This window comes from Coenobita brevimanus, chromosome 100 (assembly GCF_032717465.1).
Source record: "Coenobita brevimanus isolate Jiangsu-jjx chromosome 100, ASM3271746v2, whole genome shotgun sequence".
Taxonomy (NCBI): Eukaryota; Metazoa; Arthropoda; class Malacostraca; order Decapoda; family Coenobitidae; genus Coenobita; species Coenobita brevimanus.
The window spans coordinates 8,108,578-8,130,355 of NC_137053.1; positions in this window are offsets into that span (position 1 = coordinate 8,108,578).

Sequence of the window (21,778 nt, forward strand, 5' to 3'; positions counted from 1 at the left end):
GGCACTTAATCTTCCATGTCAAGAGTATCATTCCTCAAAAGGAAAAAAGTATCTTAGAGTTTAGCGTTTAGTCCTCAACCTGGGCTTTACATTTTAACTACTTCCTCCTCTGTTCCTTCCCTCTTCCTTGGGCTGTTAAAAAAGCACTTTATTGCATAGTCATTAGTCCTTCTACGAGCAAGAACAGGGTGGGTGTCTGGTCAGAGGGAAGCGTCTGTTGGTGACTGTGAGGGTAGGCATCGGTAAAAGGGGTATGGATGTGTTGTGATGCTTAATGTTCACGAGGATATCTCTCTCACCGTCACTCACTGGGGTTATAAATGTCAGTGAACGACTATTATTCCGATGCAGAAATGAACACTGGGGGAAGGGGATGGAATGTCACTGACGATGACGATGATTAATAGGATAGATGGTACGGATGTGGTGAGGAGTGGTCTAGGGCAATATGTTTGGGAGGGAAATGGTTATGGAGATAGTACTGAAGAGATGTTTAGACATCATATGGGAAATGGTGGAAAAAGGCTCGGGAGAGATAGATTTGAGATTAATTTCCAACTATCTTCACCAATAGTTTCTTAAGGGGAAGACTGTAATTGATAACGAACATAGGGTTAGATACAATGAAAGCAGAAAAAATAACTTTAACTCTTATTTTCCTGATGTTTCACACTGCATGGAGCCCACCAACGGAGGGTTTAGGATGAAGAGGACAATGTAGCGGGCAATAAGGCTGGAAGGAAGATGACAATGAGAGTGACTATTGAAATGGCAATTAGTTCAAATATAGGGTCCGAATGACGATGATAATGACAGAGAACTGTGATAAAGAGGATAAGGATAATAATGACGATAATAATGATGATGAGTAGTGAAAAATGGGCGGGATGACGAAATATTAATGACAATACTAATGATGCTTATATTAGTATGATGATAAAGACAGAGGTATATAATGAATGACCATGAGAAAAAAAATATAGTGATAACTAGGCAGAGCTATGAAAAGTATAGTTATCTATCTATCTATTGCCAGACGCCTCAATCCCGTTTGGGGTGGCCACAAACAAATCGCCTCCAAGTCGCCCTGTCCCCCGCCATTTCACTGCCCTGCTCCCAACTCACACCCCCCTCTCTCATATACCTCTCCACCTCATCCCTCCATCTCATCCTCGGCCTCCCCCTCCCTCTACCGCCCTCCACCTCACTCACATACACTCTCTTCGTCAGTCTTTCACCCTCCATCCTCTCCACATGGCCAAACCACCTCAGTGTGTTCCTCATAACGCTTCCTATCACATCCACATCCACACCACAACGCTCCTTTATATCCTCATTCGTCAGCCTGTCTCTCCACGTGACTCCACAGGCTCCTCTTAAATAACTCATTTCCACTGCTCTCACTCTTGACTTGTGTCCTTCCAACAATGTCCAAGCTTCACTTCCGTACGTTAGAGTTGGTATCACAATACTGTCATGTAGTAACTTTTTCACTTGCATGCTCACTTCCCTGTTTCTTATCACTGCTTTCAAGGAACCAGCAACCTTTCTTCCCTGCTGTACCCTTTCAAGCACTTCACCCTCCAAACCCCCATCCTTACTCATCACACTACCCAAATACTTAAACGTACTCACATTTTCCAATTCCTCACCATCTAACCTCTCTGTACATTCACTAACTTCACCTCTCTCAAAGACCATCACTTTACTCTTCCCTACATTCACCTTTAGGTTCCGTTTCTTACACACTCTCTCAAACTCATCCACCAAGCCTTGCAGCTCCCCTTCGTCTTCACTCAACAACACAGTATCATCTGCAAACAACAGTACAGGGAGTTTCCAAACACTATCCTCTCTCACCAGGGCCACTCCAACATCCACTACCCTACCTTGTACCTCTTTTATTACCCCATCCATGTACAGATTGAACAACCATGGAGACATGACACATCCCTGTTTCAACCCAACTTTCAAGGAGAAAAATTCACTTAGTTCACCATCCACACGCACTGCAGCCTTCGCACCATCGTACATACTCTTCACAGCATTCAACAACTTCCCATCTACTCCATATATTCTTAACACTTTCCACAATCCTTGTCTATCCACCCTGACATATGCTTTCTCCAAATCCATGAAAGCCGCATACAACTTCTTTCCCTTCTCTAGAAACTTTTCCACTAAAGATCTAAGAATGAATATCTGATCTACACAACCTCTTCCCTTCCTAAAGCCTCCCTGTTCTTCTCCAACTAATTTCTCTGTTCTTTCTCTAACTCTGTCTATAAGTATCCTACCATACACTTTTCCTATTATACTACGAAGACAAATGCCCCTATGATTACCACACACTTCTTTTTCCCCTTTTCCTTTGTACAAGGGAATAATTATACCTGACTTCCAATCCTCCGGGACTCTACCTTCCTCCCATGCCAATCTGCACATCTTCCACATCCATTCTACTACTATCTCTCCCCCATGTTTCAGCATTTCACCACACACTCCATCAATTCCTGGGGCTTTCCCCGATTTAACTTTCTTCATTGCTTCCACAACTTCTATCCTACTGATTTCTTCCTGTCTTCTCACCTCCCTCCTTCTCCCAGCCATTCCCCAGCCACTTATACTCGCATTACTTCCATCCTCTACGTTCAACAATTCCTTAAAGTGTTCTCTCCATCTGCTCACTTTTTCTCCCTTCTCCACTAGTAATCTACCATTTTTATCTTTCACTCCCCTGCTAACTTCACTTCCACCTTGTCTTACTCTTTTCACTTCTCTCCAGAACATTTTCTTACAGTCCCTCCACTTTACACTCAAATTCCTTCCAAATTCCTCATCTACTCTCTTCTCACTCTCTCTTACTAATCTTTTCACCTCTCTCTTCCTTTCCACATATAACTCTCTCTTCCGCCTCTCAACTTCTTCCACGCCCCTATTTCTCACCCATTCATTGTATGCTTTCTTCTTTTGTGCCACAGCCTGTTTCACCTCTTCAGTCCACCACGCTGTTCCTTGCACCCCCCTCCGTCTTCTCTTCCTTCCACACACCACATCACATGCTGCACATATTTCTTCTGTAAATATCTTACACACACCTTCCACGTCTCCCATCTGCTCCAATTCATATTTGCCCAATCGTTCCTCCACTTCTCTCTTATACTCTGCCTTTTTCTCATCCTCTTGTAACCTTTCCACTCTCCTTGCAACAACTCCTTCCTCTCGTCTTTCCCTTCTTCTATTCCTCCATCTCACTTGCATCCTAATTCTGGCCACCACCAAGTAGTGGTCAGAAAGTCCACTTCCCCAACCTCTATACACTCTTGCATCCTTTACACATCTTCGCATCCTTTCATCCACACACACATAATCAATCATTGCCTTCCTTTCATTCAGTTCACCACCCACCCTTCTCATCACTCGCCATGTATACCTGTGGATCATTTTATGCCTGAAGAGGGTATTGGCTATCACCAACCCCCTCCCAGCACAAATGTCCACTAACGCACTCCCATTCTCATCTATCTCGGCAGGCACACCCCACTCACCAACTATTCCATCCACCTTCACATTACCAACTTTACCATTCATATCACCAATCAAAAACACTCTCTCATTCATTCCAAAGTTTTCCATGCACACTTCCACATTTGTCCAGAACTCTTCTCTCACTCTTCTAGCACGATCTTGCGTTGGCGCATACACACACACAATCGCCCACATTTGTATTCCAACTTTCAACTTTACCCACACAATCCTTGACCCGACTGATCCATACTGTCTTATGCTCTTCTTCCATCTTTTACTCACAACTATACACACTCCTTCCTTTGCCCTCTCATTCTCATCTACTCCTGCACATATACCCCATCCATACTCCCATTCTCTCACACTTTCTCCTCTCCATTTTGCTTCAGTTATTCCACATACATCCACTTTCGCACCCTCAAGCACCTGGACAATCTCTTTTTCTTTCACCTCATCATTCGCTCCTCTTACATTCCAAGTTGCCATTACCAAGTCCTTTGTCCGGTCCTGGGTCGTCATCGTTTGGTCAGTCCTTGTCCGAGGCTTCTTGTTTGTTTTTGTAGTTAGTTGTTTTCCGGGGAGGGGCACTAACCCTCTGCCAACCCTTTTAGTCGCCTTTTACGACAAGCAGGGATACTGGGGGAGTATTCTTGAAAACCCCCCTACCCCCAGGGGTATAGTTATGTAAGTGTAAATATGCAAATACTGCATTATTTGTCTGTAGGTCTGCCTGTAAATTGACTAATGTATAAGGGTAAAAAAAAAAAAAAAAGCGTCTTTAGGCATTGGGTCAACAGATCATAGGATTTTCGGGCATTGTTACTCGACCCTACGTTGTACAGTTGGTAACCCTACATTCTCGGCCTATAGACGTAAATGGGATTGCTGTTCTTGAGGAATATGAAAACAACGAGGCTTCATATGATATATTAGGCGACTCGAAGATGATGTAACTGTAACGGGATGGGCACCAACATCGACGCTGGCTGCATCCATGCCACGACAACTGAATGCTGTGACTGGGACAGGAGGAGCTTACACTAAGTACTATAGTAGGACTCGCGTACGTTTGCGGCTGTGGTGTGGCCCACACCTGTGTACAGTGTTGCCACGTTTTCTATACCGTTATCTCTCTCTCTCTCTCTCTCTCTCTCTCTCTCTCTCTCTATCTATCTATCTATCTATCTCTATCTCTCTCTCCTGGCGGGAAATGTGAGCCACCCTGAGTACTTTTGATTCTTTTAAAAGTTATTTATAATTGTGCTTTCATTTGTTAATTTGGTTTTGTTATATTTTAGAAAGAGTTGGAAATAAAATGCACATGTCCTTATCTCCCTTAATTTTCCTATTTCTTACACACTACAGTGAGCTTTAAATTAATTTGAGACAAGCCTTTAATAAGGTAAAAACGTTTCGCTTCATACAAGCTTTTCCAAGTCAATGAACAATATTCCAAATGGACGCCTTATATATCCTACTTTCAGTGGCGGGGGGAGCATAAGATATGCGCGGCATTTCCTGACATTAAAGGATTACCTGGACAAATCAGGACCTATGAGGGATTATTAGAAGATTTGGCTGTGAGGGCCCGTGAGGGAATGTTTGGGATGAAGGGGAGTGAATGGCGAATATCCACAAAATATATGTATACATACACACATATACGTATAAGTATACATACACAAATACCAATATAAATATACATATACATATATATATATATATATATATATATATATATATATATATATATATATATATATATATATATATATATATATATATATATATATATATATGTGTGTGTGTGTGTGTGTGTGTGTGTGTGTGTGTAACTAAAAAAGCTATTTCATTCATTCATTCATTGCCAGACGCCATGTATCCCAAACGGGGTGGCCAACGGCTTAGAGTTAATTGTTTTACAGGGAGGGGCACTAATCCTCCACCAACCCCACTTGACAAGGTATTTCATTTTGTTAATTGGACTTAATCGTGGATGGTGGAAATGTTAAGGGTCAGTCAAAGGAATGACCTTCAGCACCAGTTTTTGAGAACTGTAGATCAGCGGTCGAAGTTCATACTGGAAGATTAACTTAAAATGGTACTGATTCGATTTAGGCTAATCTTGGTGGAAGAGTTGGGGGTACTATAAAGCAAGGAAGATTTTTTTTTTTTTTTTTTTTAATAGGACAAGCCCGTCAAAGGACGAGGTCACAAGACAAGGTAAAATCCAACTTTTTTATGTCTTTGTGTGTGTGTGTGTGTGTGTGTGTGTGTGTGTGTGTGTGTGTGTGTGTGTGTGTGTGTATGCGTGTGTGTGTGTGTGTGTGTTTTCAGAGTGTGTGTTAATATATTGACTAAAAGAGATTTCATCTGACTAAATCCAAACCTGATGGAAGGGTTGAGGATTAGTTATCGCGTTAACTCACTGCGTTTGGGGTAACAGCAAGTTCATAATGAAAGATGAAGTTAAAAGATTTCGTCCGACTTACATATAAAGTTAGTGGAAGGGTTCAGGGCGGTATGATCTTATTTACAAATGAAAACTATCTTTTTAACGTCAGAGTAGCAAAGCAAGAATAAATGATCGACCGTATTCTATAATTCGAACAGTTTTGATTCAGTCAAGGACGAACTTGCCGAAAGAACTGAAGATCAGCCAAGAATAAAGAGACTCGATTATTAAAGCAATAGGTCAAGGTGACATCGAATGGTTAGATACGGACGTAATGATCCACTGAGAACTAAACTGTTTTGAGGGGATTGAGGTTCAAGTGAAAATGAAGTCATTACTGTTGAGAACACTCAGTCCAAGTTCTTGGTCACTGGCAGACTCAGAATTTTAGCCTTACACCGGTTACAAAGCTTGGGTGTTGCAACCTCCGAGTGCTTCTTCTGTGATAGTTTCTGACGTGTATTGAGAAGTGTTGTCATTAATAAACTCTGGCTGATCTGGCAACCACGCCATCAATGCCCGTATTCTCGTTAGCTTACCTGGCTCTGCAGCTTTTCCTCTAGTGCGATTTATTTTGCATACTTTGCTACATAGTTATTCAGTCTTGTGTTATGTCTCTGTTTGCTATATGAACGTTAAATGAAAAAAAGTACAACCGTGTTTTAACGCATTTCAGATATTCATAAACAGGAAAATTTTGTTCGGGAGCCTCCTAACCCCCTGAGTACGACGAATTTTTGTTGATGTTTTTTTGTTTCCTTCGGGCGATTTTTTTTTTTTTTTTTTTTTTCAAATCAGACAAGGTGTCTTACAGTTAGCGGATGCATCTGTATTATGTATGACGCCTATTACAAATCTCCATCAAATTGAAAATACTCTTAAGCACATAGGATAGAAGAAAATTGAAATAAGTAATGTCTTTGGACTGAACAAGAATACAAACCAGAAAAGCAAGCTTCCTTCTCAACACTCCAGGGCACACCCTCCTGTGAGCGGGATGGGGGTGTTTATGAGTGGGGGGGTTGCAGACTTAATATGAAAGCAGTGTAATGGGCGATGCAGGTCAGCATGGAATGATGGACACCACTCTCGCGCTGGAAATGACAGTCCCAAGGCCGTAAAACACATCCGGGTCCGGAATAAAGCGTACGGGTCGCCCCTCAGGGACGCGTAAATGAGACAGCCAGGCATACTATATCAGGGGGAATGAACGACAACCTGGACTCCCTTCCGCCTCACCGTGGTAGGAGGATGCACCTGCGGATAAAAGTTCTCCAACTCTTCCGCTCCGGCTACTAACACATTCAATCAAATGACGTATATTCAACCTTAGTCCTCCCTGCACCAAATATTTTTACTCAACATACATAGGATTTCCGTAAATAAAGTTACGGATAAAGGCCACATCTAACTCTCCCAGAACAAATATTTCCCCTAAGCGTTATAAAATTTTCAACAAATAGTTCGAATATGATGGAAAGTAAGTCATTGGACTGAAAGGGTCAAGGCATAGTCATCACTCTTCTTTCCTGATGCATCGTACCAAAAAGTAAAACATACCAAGCCTCTCTCAGCGTACTGGTAGGAATATTTGCCACGGGAGGAGAGTGAGTAGTGGGGGAGGAGAAAAGTTATGTGGTCCTTTGTCTCGTGTTCGGCAGGAAGGCGGAGCTTGTTAGATGATTTTCCTTTCACATTAATTTTATAGTGGAGGGATGTTAAACGTCGGGTCCCCTTATTTTCGTGAATTAATGGCAAACGAAAAAATAAATTATGTTACGTAGAGCGACAGAGCAGTTTTATTATTTTCTATAGGCTAAACTACGAATAACCAATTATATTACTGTGGTTATATATTTGTTTTCTTGGGCGTATGGCTTTGTGTTTCCAAGTTACTTTTAACTTCCTTAACCCTTTCAATATGGGTAAGGTCTTCTTTTAGCTTAAGTCATTTTGTTCCCAAGACAATATTACCGGCATAAGAGAGACTTCGAAAAAAAAAAAAAAAGTTTAGACAGAGGATACATTTACCCCCACAAAACAAGATGTCTCCCATGAGCTTAGATGTAAACGATCAACTGGTGGTAACAAGAACTATATGACTAGCGATGTATACGTAGTGAAGGCGTTATCTATTACGACACAGACCCGTATTTCAGTGAGATGCGAGCCAGACCTTCTTGGCAACCAGTTCAATTTTGTGAAACTGGGAGACCGGGGATTAAGAGAAGATGTGAACTTGTGAATGTCTTAGGATGCAGCCACATTTGCCCGAAACATGTGATCGACAAAATGAAACCAAACACCAGGTTAGAGCGCCTGAACGTTGTATGGACGCCTGAGGATCGTTTCCTTATGTCGACCATATGTTTGGAGCAAGTGTTGTCGCAAGCTAATGTTCTGTAAAACTTCAAGGGCAGAGTCACAGTTGCCTAACTTTTAGATTTCGTTGAATGTAACCCAGCATCACTTGAATTCTCAGCTAGGTATACAGGATTATTAATAGTAGAGGAGTATTTATTTTATGGTTCATGTGAGCTTCGGTTTTCAAGATCTTTTTTATTTTCCTAAACTCTGTCCTAAATTTACTTCGTATTTTCCATTGCCTGGGAAGATATGTGTTCTTCGTCCACTGTAATTAACTATTTAAGTTTTATTCAAGAGAAAGTGACATTCCTCTAATATGACTGTCTATCTATTGCCAAAAACCTTAATCCAGGAAGGGGTGGCCAAAGACAAATTGCCTCCATGTCGCCCTGTCCCCCGCCATTTCGTTGCTTTCCATCCAGCTCACACACCCCTCTCTCATATACCTCTCCCCTCCATCACTCCACCTCATCTTCGCCCTCCCCCTCCCTCTACACCCCACCATCTCACTCATACCCTCTCCTTTTCAGTCTCTCGCTCTCCATCGTCTCCAAGATTCCTCAGTGTATTTCTCCAAACGCTTTCTATTACATTCACATCCATACCACAACACTTCTTTACTTCCTATTTATCAGTCTGTTTCCCCAAGTGACTACACATGCTCCTCTCAAACAACCGATTTCCACTGTTCTCTCTTGACTCGTGTCCTTCCAACAAGGTCCAAGCTTCACTTCCATACATTAGAGATGGTATCACAATACTATCATGCAGCGACATTTTTACTTCCATGCTCACTTCTCTGTTTCTTATCACTGCCTTCAAGGAACCAGCAACCTTTCTTCCCTGCTATACTTTTTCAAGAATTTCATCCTCCAAACTTCCATCCTTTCTCATCACACTACCCAAGTGCCTAATGCACTCACATTTTCCATTTCCTCATCATCCAATCTTCACTGTACATTCAGTGGCTTCATTTCACTAGAAGACCATAACTTTTCTATTCATTCACCTTTAGATTCCTTATCTTACACACTCTCCCTAACTCAAATCTCCATGCCTTACAGTTCTCCTTCGTCTTTACTTAGCAATACCGTATCATTTGCAAACAACAGAACAGGAGGTTTCCAAATGCTGCCTTCTCTCATTCGGGCCGTTCCAGCACCTACTATCTTACGATTTATCTCTTTTATAACTCCATCTTTATACAGACTGAACAACCATGGAAACACAGCACATCCCTGTTTCAATCCAACATTCAGACAGAAAAATTCACTCGGCTCACCATCCACAAGTACTGCAGATTTAGCATCTTCATACATACTCTTTACGGCATTCAACAGCTTCCCAAATACTCCATGATTAACATTTTCCACATTCCTTTTCTGCCCTCTGTCATATGCTTTCTCCAAAACCATGAAGACCTCATACATCTTCTTTCCCATCGCTATAAACTTTTCCATTAAAAACCTTAGGATGAATAGATGATCTACACAACCTCTTCCCTTTCTAAACCTCCCCGTTCTGCTCCAAATAATTCCTCAACTATTTCCCTAACTCTGTCAACAAATAGCATGCCATAGACTATTCATAATACAAATGCCTCGATGATTACCACACACTTCTTCCCCTTTCCCCTAGTACACGGGGATATTTATATCAGACCTCCAATCCTCCGGGACTCTACCTTCCTCTCAGGCTAATCTGCACATCTTCCATATCCATTCTACTGCTATGTCTTCATCATGTTTCAGCAATTCACCACACACTTCATCAATTCCTCGCGCTTTCATCATTTTGGATTCTTTCATTGCTTCCACTACTTCCATCCTACTGATCTCTTCTTCCCTTCTCTTCTTTCTCCTTCTCTCAGCCATTCCCCAGTCACTTATACATGCATTTCTTTCATTTTGTCTGTTTAACAGTTCCTTAAAGTGTTCTCCATTTGCTACACATTTTCTCCATTCTCCATTCTCCACTATCAATCTACCATTTTTATCTTTCACTCCCCCACTAACTTCTTTATCACCCTGCGTAACTCTTTTTACCTCCTTCCAGAATATTTCCTTAAATTCCCTCCGGTTTACACTCAAATTCCTTCCAAATTCCTCATCCACTACCTTCATACTCTCTCTTACTAATCTTTTCACCTCTCTCTCTCTTCGTCTCTGCATATAACTTTCTCTTCCGTCTCTCTGCATCCTATCCACTCACTCCATACAATTTTATAATTTTTTCCCCACAGCCTGTCTCACCTCTTCATTCCACCATGCTGTTCCTTGCACCCCCTTTCGTCTTCTTTTCACCCTACACATCACCTCACATACTACACAGATTTCTTCTGTGAATATTTTTGCATACACCTTCCACCTCCTCCATCAGCTTTACATCATATTTACCAAATCGCTCCTCCACTTTTCTCTTATATTCTGTCATTTTTCCATGCTCTTGTAACCTTTCTACTCTCCTTGTGTGGACTTCTTCTATTCATCCATCACAATTACACCTTGACGTTCATCACAACCAAGTGGTGGTCCGAAAGTCCACTTCCCCAACCTCTGTGTGATTATAAATGATTAATTAAGCTTCTTTTCGCAGCATCGGAAAGAGAGGCGGTCGCATCCAAAGTTCTCTTGCCTTATTTTCTCCCTTGTCTTGTTTTATTGTTTGAAAAAAAAAAAAAAAAAAAGGAAATGGAAAGAGAGAGATGTATGAAAAGGAAAGTGACGTTTCATAGAAGTATGAGCCGTTACAGTCAGAACAAAAATGTCTGGAGTTAACTTTATCAAATCCAGCACTCACAGGGCACGGCGTCATGCAAGAATTTCTAATATTTCTTTGATCTACATACATAGGATTTTTCCATTGCGAGTTATCAATTATGCATACAATAAATGCTATTAGCTTCAGTAAATCATGCTTAAGTTGCTTTCATAACTTCAGGCACAAAATGGTAGTGTAGTGTGCAATGTGCATTATCGATGCCAAGAAACTCGACGCAGTAATTCTCAACGCAACCATGGGCCTCTTTTTTTTTTTTTTTTTTTTTTTTTCCGAAATTATATAGAGCGAAACTGTAAAAGTGCATTTTGGACTGAGGATTTGGGGCAGGTGTTTCAACAGCCTTACATAATACTTGGTGATGTTCCCTCGGATCGCACTTATCCTTAACACATGCGGTCATCTGCAAATCACTCTCAGCCGAATACAAGAGTGTGGTATATAGTGGAACTGAATGTTTGAAATGGCCCCACCATGAGATGATTAACATCAAATGACGTCTTTCTTTTCTTAATCTAGCAACCAGCACACTATTTTCTTCACCGCTTTTCTTCTACTCCATATCGTATAAGCTCTAACCAACCTTTCAGTTGCCCAAAATTTCTCCTATGATTAATAAAAAGGACTAACGATAGCAAAAACGTAATATAAAGTAGGTCGTCTTGGTGAATGAATAAACATCTTCACTTGCATCACGTATTCTTGCTGCATGATTTTTAACATTTAGGAGTCAACTCTTGTAATGAATAGGCTGAAAATAATCCCCATTAAAATATCCATTAAGATGCCACTTATGACATTTTTGCTTTTCCGACAATTTTATTAAAATTTGGAGACACCACCCTTTTTAAATGGGTCAGTGTTTCTGATCTTGCATGTGTTTTGAAGTGGTTCCTTCATATAGTAATAATTAATTCACACACAGACACACACACACACACACACATATATATATATATATATATATATATATATATATATATATATATATACAAGCGCGAGCGCGTTCATACACATACAAGCTACTTATAACTGCACTCTCTGTTCTTTGACTTTCTAACAAACAAAAAACAAGGTGTACGACCAGTTCATACGTGCAACATTGGGTCAAAATCCAATGATTGCAACCAGGAATGTTTCATTCAAGTGTTATGCTAAGATATGTAATATAGATGCCCCGGCCAGAATGCTCTGGTTCGCTCATCTACTTTCTTTTCCAGCTTACACCTGCATGGGGTACCTTCCGCACCCCGGACTTCGGGCAGTTGCTCTTAGTCATATTCTAACCGGTGTACAAATTCTCTTGCAAGGGAGAATTCCCTAGATTTGGGAAACATATACTGCAAACACATGACTTCAGTGAATATATTTCATTGGTATTCCGAAAACCTGGAAGGTTAAATTTGTTTACAAACATATATACTATGTTCCTCACGTTGAGCATAATTATCTGTTAACATCACAGGGTTTGAAATTCAGCTAACGTCATAATATCTGATGCAGCATTTTGTCTTGTTAACGAAATAACAGGACATAAAAAATAATAATAATAATAAAAACTAAGCTCAACGACGACAGAAATTACTGATTCCTGATGCAAATCACTCTGATAAAGTCAACCCATCAACAAACTCTCATTGTTACCGTCTGATGTTAAAGTCTAGTGTGTTTTAGGGTAAGTATTGTGTTGTTTTCTACATGTCAGAGTAAGAAAGCATGTAACGGGTAACCTTTCGAATATCTACTGCTTAATAAAAAACAATTGCACTTAATATAATTAATATTAATAACCGCCGATATTAAAATATGTCGTTCAAAATGGTAGACACCCAAGAAAGTTAGTGATAAAAGCAAGATCCCTAAAGCACCGGATTCCTCCTCACCTCGCTGAATGAAAATGACCTGTCAAATTCAGAGGATTCGAAGCAGGATGGTGAACTTAGGAAGGGTGAGTTCACCCAGTCGCTACCGGTATGGTCACTAGGATTACTTCCTTCAGTAATATGGTCTATTTATTACATTTTAAAATGTGTGGATTAGATAATGCATTCATTAACCAGTAAACACGAGATATCTTTCCTAAACTGAAAAACGGCGAGTACAGTGAATTTAGTAGCGGAGGTTTTAAACAGTCAATATTTTCTTCTCTGCATCGATTTTTGTTAGTTTATTTTTGCCATTTCCATATGGTTTAATGTAGATCAAAGAGATATTTAAAGCTGCAGAGGTTAGATGATCTGGCCTCATAATCCCTTGCAATATGAGAGGTGTTTCTTGAGCTGCATTCAGTCATCCGGAGGTCGTGCGGTTAGAGAAGTAGTTTACAGTTTTGTAGTTACCTGGCATTCACTTCCTGCAAGTATAAACAAGGCCTTCAGGTAGGCAGACATTTTATATGCATGGGAAACACCTACCAGCATACAATAAGCTGCATATACAAAATACCTCTATGTTCATTAGCAAGAAAACATACATACACGATAAAATATTGCACACACACACACACACACACATACACACACACACACACAACACACACACACACACATCTCATACCACCTCTCCTCTGCAGGCAATCTAGTGAGTCGTCCGGTCGTGGTAGATTTAGATAAGAAAAATACCAATATCCTTTGACGTGCAAGGCGCAGGCATTTCCAGTCTCGGGTACCTGCCACTCTCAGTACGGCAATAGCCACTACCGCCGTACTTGAAGCTCTCAGTGTAGTACATGCCTTCCTTCTGTCTCCCATCTTGCCCCTCCCTCAGTCACTCTCATTTACTTCCACTGATGAACAAGGTATTCTATATGCTTTCCATCGACTTCTCCTATCCCTCCCTCTCACTCGCTTCCCTCAATTCCGGTACTGAGTACGGTACAAGGTTTCCATATACTTGTCCTATTATTCTTCTCTGTCATCTGCCTCCTTTGTTAAATACAGTGTAAGCCTTTCTTTTAACTTCCCCCCAGCGTTCATCTACTGTACAGTTCCTCATTCCAGGGCACTCTTGCCTCCTATATAATAATCTTCCTTCATTCAGTTCATTCACCATTTGTAAAACTGGGAAATACAGTACTTGTTTCTTGTATCTCCTTCCATCTTGTATAAGTTTTTGTACTCAGCTCATTAAATGAAGCCAGGTAGATACGATCTAAGATAACTAATAAACAGTACAGTGTCTTTCTTCTTCACTTTGTTTTTAGGGTAATATTTTTAAGCTGCTAAAGACTTAAGCTTTTAGTTCGATCCTTTGCAATAACACAGTAAATAATACACCATAAGACGAGTGGAGGATTCAGAAAGAAATGAATTTAAGCTCCGTAACCCTTGTATTGCAGCAGCAAGAATGAAATATACATGACGTTCTAGGGTCGAACTAATTAAGACGTATAACAAAATAAACACCAAAAGAAAATAAACAGAGTAATATACCATTAGGCTGCATTAACTTAACCTCATTGTCACCCCCATTTCAATGGGTCGGGTTGTGGGAATCTGCATGGAAACGTCATCATTTGTGATGGTCTCACATCTTTTTCATCCGCAGTGGCTTGGTGGCCATGAGTCTTGCTCTTAGAGGTGTTTAATCGACATGAAGTTATACTGCAAATAGTTGTTCTGTATATAGAATAAGTACAGCCCGAGACCAAACAATTTTACTTATTCCCAATCTCATTACAGTTCTTGGGAATATAATTGTCCAATATACAGAACCTGCGGCAAGCGATTTATCTTAAACAGCGTCCAGCCATACATTGTCAACAACTGTCAGTAACATCAGCATACAGTAAATAGCATTGCCGGTATTTTTTTTTTTTTTTTTTTTTTTTATTTGCCTATCGACCACTGGGGCCGGAGCCCCTGGTCATTAAGGCAAAAATATATATATTTATATACATTGACACATATATACATATATATACGAACATATATATATACATACATACATACATACACATCCATGCATATGAACATACACACTTTCATGCACACGTACACACACACACACACACACATATATATATATATATATATATATATATATATATATATATATATATATATATATATATATATATATATATATATATATATAATTTTTATTATTTTTTGTAGTTTCATTTTTATTATTTTTTTTATTTTTTTAATTTTTAACCTTATATTACTTATAATCAAAAATACCTAATCTAAATACCCTAAAACTAACCACATAACAGACGTCATCATTATCGGTTATATAAACTAAGTCTGCAACAGCAACATTAACTGGGAACGTTTGTCAAACGTTTTATGACTATTACCCCTAGCAAAATTAAAACGATCAAGTGTGAAGTATTTATCAACAGCCATTATTGTGTCCTATGAACATTGTGAAAACTTGAATTCAATCTCCTCATAACCAGATTTAGTAAAGCAATATTTGTCAGCCAAAATAAATAGCTTCCACACAAAATATTTATTGTCACAGAGAGTCAAAGTGACAATAGGATGATTTTCGCTAGTAAGCAATGGTGATGATGATGATGATGATGATGATGATGATAATAATAATAATAATAATAATAATAATAATAATAATAAGTAAGAAAAACTTTGAAGCTCATATTGCTCGTATCAGTAAATCCAACCCCGAAGAATTTTTCAGCTATATCCGAAAAAAACATCGTAATGACAATGACAACTGGTCGACTAGTCACAAATAATGCAAAGCATACCAAAAATGAAATGAAGGTACCTAAAATTGTCAATATACTCTTTGCATCCGTATTTACAGGTGAAATACAGCTTCCATTCATGCAGCTTTTCCTCATGCCCTTGAGGAGGGTAACATAATTAGCGACATTACTGTTAATGAGGCTGAGGTACGACTTGGTATTGGTTAACTTTAAGTGAATGAAATACCGGGGCCTGAAAAATTTTCTCTGAGCATTTTGAAGAATGCACTGAATGAAACATCAAAACCAAGAACTGAACTAATCATTAAACTCCTAAGAAATAGGGAGGTGCTTTGTGAGTGGAAAGTAGAAAATATAACTACGAAAAAAATAATAATAATAATAATCGCAACCTGAAAATTGTCAGCCAAATTATTTCCTGTGCACCAGGAAACCATTTACTACGCTGGGTGGTAACCATATAACCAAATTTTGGCGCCTGGTGGTTTAGTGGGTAATTATTGCGCTCCACTCGGATTGAGCCGGTGAAGGTTTATAACCAAGGCATGGTTGAAGTTGATTGCTCATGTAATGCCACTCAGGGATGAGTGAGGCTGGTCACTCTCATCTTAAATGTCAGGACCAACTCCCTAGCCCCGGGCTCCTACGCTCCTCATGGGGCAATGTAGGATTGGATGATGGATGGATGGATGGATAAACTTTACCTCACTGGTTGCTGGAAACTGTTATCAGAGACAAGTCTGTCAAGTACTTAGAAATAAATAATCTCATCAAACATTCACAACACACTTTTTAGAATAATTGTTCTTCTTTCACGAATTTCTTGGATTACTTTTACGACATACTTAATATATATGTTATAAAACCAGAGCCGTTGACATTGCCTATCTCGATTTTCAAAAAGCATTTGGTAAAGTTCCCCATGAAAAACTGATTCGGAAATTGAAGGCGCTTGAATTCAGAGGCAGTGTACTCATGTGGGTTGATAACTGTCGTACAAGAAGTAGACAGAGAGTCATAACAGATGGTAAAGTTTCAGACATGAAAGATGTAACAGATGAAGTGGCACTGGGCTCAGAAGTGGATTCTTTTCTGTCATTATTCATAGATTATATGTTTGAGGGTTTACTCCGTAAAATATCCAGATTTGTTGATGATACTTAACTTGGAAACAGAGCAGCCACATCTTCACAGAGGCAGGCAATTCAGAGTGACTTCGATCTACTGTATAATTGCGCCCAAACATGGCAGATAGATTTTAATATTAGTAAAGTCAAAATGCTAAACAATGGAAATTGAAATGAAATAACCAGTTATATTATGAACAATATTAAGTTAGATATTTTCAGTTATGATAAAGTATAGGAATTATAGTAACAAATGATCTTAAACCAAACAAACATGTATGGAAGCTGTTAAGAAAGCTAAGAATCTGATCGGATTCGCTCGTAGAGCATTCGAATATAAATATCATCCTTATCTAGTATAAGACTACTACACCCACACTTAGTGTACTGTGTCCAGTTCTGGTCGTCATACGATTAAAAGAACATATGGAGAAACTTGAGACATTATGACGAAGGGCTACAAAAACGATAACTAGGTTGGGACAAAATCATCCGAGGAGCATTAAGAAACCCTTAATTTCATTACATTAATGTTACCTTGGGCAACACCGGTACTTGATCAAAGACTGTTGCTCCCCTCCATACTATTCCCGACGTTGCTAGCAACACACTCCTTCAGTGTATCAGGTCTGCGAGTAACGACGGTAATTTTGTTAGCTGCATCGCTCAATTTTTCCTCTAGGACTCTAGGTTATGGTGATGCTTGGCATCCTGCAAACATGAGAGAGGTCAATAAAGAAAGATCCGATGAAACAACTGGAACAGGTTGAGAGAGAGAGAGAGAGAGAGAGAGAGAGAGAGAGAGAGAGAGAGAGAGAGAGAGAGAGAAAATAATTTAATTAAAAATTAAAAACCTTTATTTCCACAAAAAGTGGATATTCTTCTTAAATTGTACGTACATGCTAATAGTAGATATAATGATATTGTACATATTGTACATACAGTATATCGTTTAAGACAATAGGATACTGAGTTTTGCTTAGTCGGTAGTCTTTCAGTTTTGCTTTAAATATAAATAGGTTATGGGACTCTTTATTATATGATGGCAGCTCATTCCATAGTTTAGGACCTGCTACTGAAAGTGATCTGGTCCCCGTGTCTGCGTTAACTTTTGGAACATATAAATTATTTCGTTGCCTGGTTGTGCTGCAGGTTATATTGTTGACGGTCGGCAGAGACAGGATGTGCTCTGGGAGGATATTATGTAATTTTTTAAATATAGTAACTTCTGGGTTAAGTGTTGTTAGATTACCTACGGTTTGCCATTGAAGTTCTCTGAGAATGGAGGTAACATGATCATACTTCCTGGCTCTTCCGTCTGCAGCTTTTGCAGCAAAGTTCTGTAGTTTTTGTACTTTTAAAATCAAAGTGGTATTGGTTCTACCCCATATAATGTTACAATAGTTTAAGTGACTTAATGCCAGAGATCTGATTATGATTACACGAGCATCTATATCAAAGTGGTGTTTTATTCTCTTAATAAACATAAGAGCTCCCATTACTCTCTTTCTTATTTCATTTATGTGACAATCAAAGGTATCAAAGGTCATGTAATGGTCCATATAAACGCCGAGGTTCTTAACAGTGTCAGTTGATTGGAGTGTGGTGTCATGAAAATGAATGTTAATGTCATCATGTATCTGTGATATCAACTGGCATGTACCTATGAAGATGCACTGTGTCTTGTTTGTGTTTAGCAGAAGTCCGTTTTGAAGAGAATACATTTTGGCCTAACTCAAAATTTCTTCAGTCTTGTGTATTAATTGATTAATTTCATTTACTGTGCCACTGTGAGGGAACTGGGTATCGTCGGCGTATTGTACTAGGGTACTGTTATTAAACTGTTCTTGCATATCATTTGCATATATACTGAATAGTATCGGTCCTAAAATAGAGCCTTGAGGGACCCCTTATGGCACATTTAATTTAGAGGATATTGTATTATACGAACTGTCTGTGGTCTGTCTGCTAAGTAGTTATCGAACCAGAAAATGTCTACATTTACCTTCTTTAATTTTTTAAGGAGAATGCTATGACTGACATTGTCAAATGCCTTGGGTTAAGAGAGATAGACGTTTATTATCCATATTGTTATAAATTTTATCGGTTACTACAGCGAGAGCTGTTTCTGTTGATAATTTTGGACGGAAGTCATTCTGCTTATTAGAGAGTAGTTTGTTGGTTTCCAAAATATCCAGGAGCTGATTAGAGACAATTTTTTTGATAATTTTGGAGAAGATTGGTAGAAGCGAGATCGGGCGATAATTAGTGGTATCATTCTTGTCTCCAGCTTTAAAAGGGGGCGTAACAATGGAGTGTTTCCATGAATTGGGAAAGAGACCAGTGACAATTGAGGTATTTATTATTATAGTTAAGTAGAATATGATTGCATATAAGGAGTCCTTTATGAATTTTAGTGAAACATTATCTTAGCCAAAAGAACTGGTTTCATGTAAATGTTGACTGTTAATATAACAGTATTTTGATCGACAGGCTGAAGATGGAAATTACTTATGCAATTACTAGCTCTATTAACAGCTTCTATGTCATGAGGGGTGTGCGTGTTACCTGTCCTTAATATCTCTTGTGTTTTACGAAATGTTGTTTCACCAACATTTGCAAAAAATGTATTAAATTCACCTGCTTTCTTAATAATATTGTCGAGTGCCAGTGTAGGGGAATTATTCATTTTATGATGTATTATATCATTAACTGCTTTCCATATAGTAGCTGTATTACCTTTGCAGTTAGATAGTTCAGTGTGATAATATCGTCTTTTAGTATTATTGATAAGACTTTTTACTTGCTTTTTTAAAATGTTTTATATTGATTTTGTAAAGCTACATTAAATCGGTCTCTCTTTAGAGCCCTCTGTGCGTCACCTCTGTCCTTCATGGCATCGCTAATCGTACTATTTATCCATTGGGCGAAGGGTCGGCGTATTTCTTTGGTTATCATCGAAGCACAGCTGTCTAAAGCACTCGTAAATACCGAGGTTAAAATATTGACATTCCTTAATATTATCGGTTTGAAGTACATGGCTCAAGCTGCGGGCTTCATCTATTAGGTAAGAGAAGAAAATTTCGTTATTATATGAAAGTAGGTTTCCAAAGGGTGATCGCTTAGGTTTACTTACATTTACAGTTACAGTAACAAGATCATGGTCGGCGATAGCATGAGGGACAACATCAGAGTTAATAACTAATTCAGGTTTGTTTGTAATGATGATGTCTAGGAGGTGGCAGAGGTGGGAGTGATTCGTGTGGGTTTATTTATTACCTGGGAGAGTTGATTGTTTGTTATAATTCTGGACATTTTACTGTTCTCTGATATGATGTTATCGCTTAAATCACCTAAGACAAACAGATTTATTACGTAGGCAAATGGATCTCATAATGTCAACAATGTAGTCAAAAGAAGTGGAAGCAGCTTTCGGATGTCTATATATGCAACCAATTATGACAGATGACAATGTTTTGCATTGTATTATAATCCAAATGTCCTCCACGCCTCTTTCTATTGTTACCACTGTGTTAATTTTCTCAGGGATGCACACGATGGCAAAGAAGTGAGTCCGAGATACTTATAAACAGCGAGGCAGAAGAGAATTAAAAGCAAAGGTGAGAGAAACAACACAATATATATGCAAATGGAAATACAGCAAAAAGTAAATAGAAAGAAGGCAGCGCAGAAAAGGGGAAGGGAAACTGTTGAAAGAAGAGAGCACCGTGGACAAAGTAACGAAAATAGAGGGACAACAACAGCAAGATGGTGAGAAAACAGAAAAATAAACAGTAAAAACAAAGAAAGGAAACAGATATGAAGAGAGGGAAGAGAGGTGACGGTAAGAAATTAGAGCATATAACGAAGACGAAAGAGAGAGAGAGAGAGAGAGAGAGATGGGAGGCTTGTAAGGACATCCGTTTCTCTGTCTAATGCATATTTTGTCTACTGTCAGCATATCTTCCGTGTTTATGTCAGTTGAACACCAAGCTGAATCCTGGGTAATATCTCCTAGATGTGTCGGGGTAGGGGGTGTAATTATTTCGCAGACATTGGTATACTTTAGCTTGACGACGACCTTTTGAGGGGACATTTGTTCTTCAAGTGGCTTAAGTAAATGATTACACGCAGTCACGAATTCAGTGGGCAGATAATTCCTTTTTGCAAGCAATATCCGGTTCATGAAGTATCTGCCACTCCCTAAGCCCTACAGATACTCACACACATGAACACTTCTACACTCTCGCTGGTGCAGTGGTAACGTTCTCGCTTGCCATCTGGTAGACGGGAGTTCGCGCCTCGCTCAGGTTGCGAAAAGTTTCACTGACGAAGTGGGTGGTTACTGTCCCCCTTGAGCAAGGGGACGGGTGTGTGCGTGTGTGAAGATCACAGCCTTGCCCTTAGATCGGACTATATGAGCTCTCAGCTCCCTTCCGGGAGGGTAAAAGCTGACGATCACGACCATCCGGTGATCCTGACCGACCCGATGACTAATTACTCATATTAACCCACTCCACCTCCATCACCTCAGCTCGAACACAAGCACACGCCCACAGCCTCGAATTCCCATACCATCCCTACATTATCTGAGGCTCAGAAACACTCAGAAACTCATAGTATAAATACCCATACTCTCCTTAATATTCCAGCATCCAACTGCATCCTCTGCTCATACAGACAAAGTGAAGACAAGTAAACACGAAACTCCCTAACGCTGCATAAGTAAGCCGGACAAATGTACGAATAGGCAGGAATGGAAGCCAAAGCTCCCGCCATGGTAAAATAACAAAAAGCGTGTCACAAAGTGAATCCTGTGAAACATTACCGTTTTATGATTTCAACACC